A 6,000-nucleotide genomic window follows, 5' to 3' on the forward strand; every position below is an offset into this window, starting at 1 on the left:
ACACACTAATGGCATTTATATGTTATCAGCACTCAGCAGCATGCAGGGCCCAATCCACAAACATGTACACACACCTGCATCTCCTGTGCTATTATATGCTCCAATGCAACCACTTGCTAGTTGCTACAGTTCCGGTCGTCGTAGATTTGGGTTTCACGTGCGGCCTGGATCCTGCTTGCATTGCATTGCACTGCACTGCACTGCACTACATTCGTGTGGTGACAATGATAACACGCATATCAGTCGATAATTGACAGTCTCTACCTAGGGCTGGGGAATAAAACTCATTATAATATATAATGCATGCAGTGTAGCAAACTGGATTACTGGAAGAACAATGTACAAAGAGGTTGCATAAACACACATCATCACGGCATTATATGTATTAGCCGAATGAATAAGAAATCGGTTTGATTTTCCTTTTTGACATTTTTAAAGGATTTTTAGAGATCTGCAGCATCCGATGCTCGCAGAACTCCTTAAAGCGAACAGCACCTAACTCCTGAGAAGGCAAGATCATCAGGCTGATCTCCATAGTTAATTGATTGGGCCGTTTTCTGAGCAATAATGTGGGTTAGAAAAACAGCAGCACGCTGTGCATGCTTGATGCTCCTCCTCCATTGTTTAGCTGCACGTGTGTACCAGCTTTTGTTAAGTAATCTGCTTTTCTCTGTACGGCGCGGCAGGGGCTGACGCCAAAAGAGCTCTCCTGCTGCTGCACTATAGCCGCTGCAAGGGCAGGCGTCGAATGACTCATCTGCCGCACTGTAGCCACAGCAGGGGCATGCGCCAAAGTCAGCCCTGCTGTCACATCTAGTAACTGTAGCAGCATGGCAGCCTGACATGTCTGTGCACTATGATTAGATGGGTAGAGTTGTATATATAGCTTCCCACTACAACTGAGTAAAGTAAGCGAGTTCAGTTTTGCCATCTCTTCTGCAGAGCTCCGACCAACGCTGGTGCTTGTGTTGTGTGTGTGCGCTCTGTTCTTCCTCCCTTCTTCTACCTTTAGCTATAGTGTGTGGTTGGCAATGCCGGTGTGCGGTCGGCTCACCCATGTGGAAGATCCAGGGGCTAACAAGTGGTATCAGAGCCGTACAAGCGTTGTCGTCGGACTAACCACTGGCGATGACAGACGATTTGGAGATAGGCGACAGCAGCGGCGCTGATGTGGCTGCCTAGGCACGACAGAAGGTCGTCGTGCGCATGGTGTGGGAGGTCAGCGGCACCAGTTGGCCGACGCTGACTCGCACCAACTATGGCGAGTGGACGGTGACCATGAAGGTCAAGCTCAGAGCACGACGGCTCTGGAATGCCATTGACAAGGACACCGACAATAAAGAAGACGACATGTCAGCGTTGAAAGCCATCCTCGTTGTTATACCAGCGGACTACAGGGAGCCGTTGGGGGCGAAGAGCTCTGCTAAGGAGGCGTGGGAGGCTATTGCGGCGATGCGCGTCTGTTTCGACCGTGCAAAGAATGCGATGGCCCAGCTGCTAAAGCAGGAGTACGCCAACCTCAAGTTCAAGGATGGTGAGTCGGTGGAAGAGTTCTCTCTCCGCCTATAAACGCTCATCAGCAAGCTGAGGAGCCACGGTGTCACCATCGATGAAGAAGAGGCAGTCTCCAAGTACCTCCACTCCGTGCCGGCGAAGTACATCTAGATTGCTCTCTCCATAGAGACGATGCTGGCCTTGTCCACCCTCACCATTGAGGATGTGACAGGCCGTCTGCGGGCGGTGGACGAGCGCATGGAGCAGGCCACAGCAACGACGGACAGCGGCAAGCTGCTGCTGACAGAGGAGGAGTGGGCTGCCCAGAACAAGAAGTCCGGGGAAGCCTCCTCCAGCCGCGGTGGCGATGGCAAGAGCCGCGGCAAGGCTTCTTTGGAGAAGAAGAAGAAGGTCGGCACCAACGCCTATCGACGCTGTGGGAAGACGGGCCATTGGGCAAAGAAGGGCCCAAATCACAAGCAGGAGAAGAAGGTTGAAGCTCATTTAGCGCAAGTTGATGACGATGATGAGGCCACCCTCCTAATGGCGATTTGGGCACTCCTTTGTCCAATGGCACGTCTTTTCGCAGCGCCGACAGGCATTGGGGACGACCTTCTTCTTCTTGTCTGAAGAAGCCTTGCCGCGGCGCTTGCCATCGCCACCGCGACTGGAGGAGGCTTCCCTAGACTTCTTCTTCCAGGTAGCCCACTCCTCCTCTGTCAGCAGCAGCTTGCCGCTGTCCGTTGTTGTTGTGGCCTGCTCCATGCGCTTGTCCATCGCCCGCAGATGGCCTATCACATCCTCAATGGTGAGGGTGGACAAGTTCAGCATTGTCTCTATGGAGAGAGTAATCTGGATGTACTTCATCGGTATGGAGTGGAGGTACTTGGAGACCGCCTCTTCTTCTATGCACTGCACGACATTGAGACCAAGGAGAAGGGAGAGGTGATGGTGGTGGAAGGGCACGGCAAGACTCTGAAGGCTATCCACCTCGACGAACCATGTGCCCAAGTCCACTTCAGACATGTGGGCGGCGAGCAGGAGCAGCGGTGGTACCTAGACTCCGACGCCAGCAACCACATGACGGGCTCTAAGGAATCCTTCTCTGAGCTCGATGGTAATGTGACCGGCACAGTGAAGTTTAGTGATGGCTCAAGGGTGGCGACCCAAGGGCATGGCACTATCATCTTCAGGTGCCAGAACGGCGAGCACCACACGCTGACGGATGTATATTACATCCTGTAGCTATGTTCAAGCATCATCAGCATTGGCCAGCTGGATGAGCGCGGCAGTGAGGTACTAATCAAGGACGGCGTCCTCAGGATCAGGGACCGAGAGCAGTGCCTTCTTGCCAAGGTGAAGAGGTCCCAGAACTGGCTATACCTACTCGACTTGAAGGTGGAGCAGCCGTTGTGCCTGGCAGCACGGCACACAGAGGAGCTATGATTGTGGCATGCCTAGTTCGACCATCTCAGCTTCGACGCGGTCGGTCGGCTAAAAAAGATGGTCCGAGGGCTACCCCACATCACGCACATAGGCGAGCTGTGTGACAACTGCCTCATCGGAAAGTAGAGGAGGCTGTCGTTCTCAAAGGTGGCCAAGTATCGCGTGGTGGATGCTCTCGAGCTCGTCCACGACGATCTCTTCGGGCCAATCACGCCAGCCACAAACGGTGGTTGGCGGTACTTTTCTTCTGTTCATGGATGATTGCAGTTGCTCTATGTGGCTACAACTCCTAGTGAGCAAGGATGAGGCGACAGAGGTGATCAAGAAGTTTAAGGCACGCGCAGAGCCGAAGAGCGGCAAGAAGCTACACGTGCTATGGACTGATCGGGGCGACGAATTCACTTCGGTGGAGTTCGCTGCGTACTGCGTGGATCAGGGTATGGTGCAACACCACACCGTGCCGTACTTGCCACAGCAGAATGGCATGGTGGAGCGGCAAAACCAAACAGTGGTCGGCATGGCTCGATCCATGATGAAGGCCAAGAGCATGCCGGCAAGGTTCTGGGATGAGGCGGTGACCACAGCAGTGTTCATCCTCAACCGTGCGTCCACCAAGGCCCTGAAGGGCAAGATGTCATTCGAAGCTTGGTATGGGCACAAGCCGAGTGTGTCCTTCCTCTGGACATTCAGCTGCATCAGCCACGTCAAGAAGACGAAGCCAGTCCTCACCAAGCTGGAGGACAGGAGCACACCGATGGTGCTCCTGGGCTATGAGGAAGGTACCAAGGTGTACCATCTCTATGACCCACGCGGAGGCAAGGTGGTTGTCTTGCGCGATATCGTGTTCAACGAGAAGGCAGCCTAGGACTAGGACAGTCCGGGCATGGGGGAAGCTAGCGGCTTCACCAACACCTTCGTCGTCGAGCACTTGGTCATTCACGGTGGTGGAGATGCTGGAGAGGAGGTGCCGACCACTCCAGCAATAGAGCCGAGCACTCTTGGGGCGGTGCCGAGCACTCCGGGAGGAGTGCCGAGCACTCTAGGAGTGGTGCCGACTGGTCCTGCAGTGGTGCTGACCACTCTAGGACGGGTACCGAATGCTTCCGTAGCGGAGCCAAGAGGTCTTGCAATGGTGCCGACCACTCTAGGAGTGGTGATGAGCGGTCTAGAAGTAGTGACGAGCACTACAGATGGGGTGCCGAGCACTCTAGGTGTTGTGTCGACCACTCCGGTGGAACAGGGGACTCCATCGACACCGATCGAGTTCGCCTCACCTCCTAGCGATATCACTGAGTTCGTGGATGCCTTTCACAACGGTGAGGAGGTACAGTTCCGTAGGCTAGACAACATCATTGGTGGCATAGGGTCCTCAGGCCTAGCGAGTCTGCTGCTCAATGACCCAGAGCTGCTTCTCGTCAGTGTAGAGGAACCACCCACGTTTGCACTGGGCGAGCGCGATGCAAATTGGCGATGGTCGATGCTAGAGTAGATGAAGGCGATCGAGGAAAACAAGACTTGGAAGCTCATCGATCCACCTCCAGGATGTCGTCCGATCGGTCTGAACTAGGTGTACAAGGTCAAGCGGGACGAGCGCGGCGCCATTGTCGAGCACAAGGCGCACCTTGTCGCCTGAGGCTTTGTCCAGCGCGAGGGCACTGACTTCGAGGAAGTCTTTGCGTCGGTAGCGCGCATGGAGTCTATCCGACTGTTGCTGGCTTTGGCAGCAGCAAAGGACTGTCACGTCCATCACCTACATGTAAAATCAGCCTTCCTCAATGGCGAGCTGGTGGAGACGGTCTTCGTTAGGCAACCTCTAGGTTTCTCCATCAAGGGAGTGGAGCACAGGGTGCTCTGACTGCGCAAGGCGCTCTACAGGCTACGGCAGGCCCCGCGAGCGTGGAATGCCAAGCTTGACGCCATGCTGGGTGAGCTTGGGTTCACGTAGTGCGCAACACAGCACGTGCTCTACACGCTGCGATGGGGGAAGGAGGAGCTCCGCGTCGGCGTGTATGTGGATGACTTGATCGTCACCGGCGCGCGTGTAGAGGACATCGACAGCTTCAAGCGTGAGATGGCGGCTCGTTTTCGAATGAGTGATCTCAGCGTGCTCTCCTACTACCTCGGCATCGAGGTGAGACAGGGGAAGGAGGCGCTCATGCTTGGTCAGAGCGCGTACGCCTCGAAGTTGTTGGAGAGGAGCGGCTTGGCTGAGTGCAAGCCGTGCGTGACTCTGATGGAGGAGCGGCTGAAGCTGACGAAGGCCAGTACCGTGGTGAAGATAGATGCAACACTCTACCAGAGCATCGTCGGTGGTCTACGCTATCTAGTCCACACGAGGCCAGACATTACGTTCGCCGTGGGCTACGTCAGCCGCTTCATGGAGGATCCCCAAGAGGATCACTGAGCTACGGTGAAGCGGCTGCTGCGCTACGTCAAGGGGACGGTGGATCAGGGGATCGTCTTTCCTAAGATCGGTGGAAGTGGGCTACAACTCACTATGTTCAACGATGCAGACCTAGCGTGGGACATCGACGGACGACGGAGCACCTCTGGTGTGCTCGTCTTCCTCGGGTTGGCTCCAATCTCATGGTTGTTGCTGAAATAGAAGGTGGTGGCGTTGTCCACGTACGAGGCAGAGTACGTGGCGGCGGCCACAGCGGCATGCCAAGCTATGTGGCTGCGTCGGCTGCTGGGCGAGCTGACCGGTGTGGAAGCTCACCCACCAGCACTGATGGTGGACAACTAGCCCGCCATCGCCCTCGCAAAGAATTTGGTTCTCTACGACCGGAACAAGCACATCAACGTCAAGTTCCACTTCCTCATGGACTGTGTCGATGGAGGGCAGATTGTCATCGAGTTTGTCGAAACTGGTCGGTAACTCGTGGACGTCCTCACCAAGCTGCTCGACCATCTTCGGTTCATGGAGCTGAAGATGATGATCGACATGGTGGAGGTTCTAGAGTTAGCAGCAGAATTAGGGAAAGAATTGTTAAGTAATCTGTTGCTCTCCTTTGTATGGCGCGGCAGGGGCAGATGCCGAAAGGCTCACATGCCGCACTG

The sequence above is a fragment of the Miscanthus floridulus genome, chromosome 17, assembly GCF_019320115.1.
Source record: "Miscanthus floridulus cultivar M001 chromosome 17, ASM1932011v1, whole genome shotgun sequence".
NCBI classification, from domain to species: Eukaryota; Viridiplantae; Streptophyta; class Magnoliopsida; order Poales; family Poaceae; genus Miscanthus; species Miscanthus floridulus.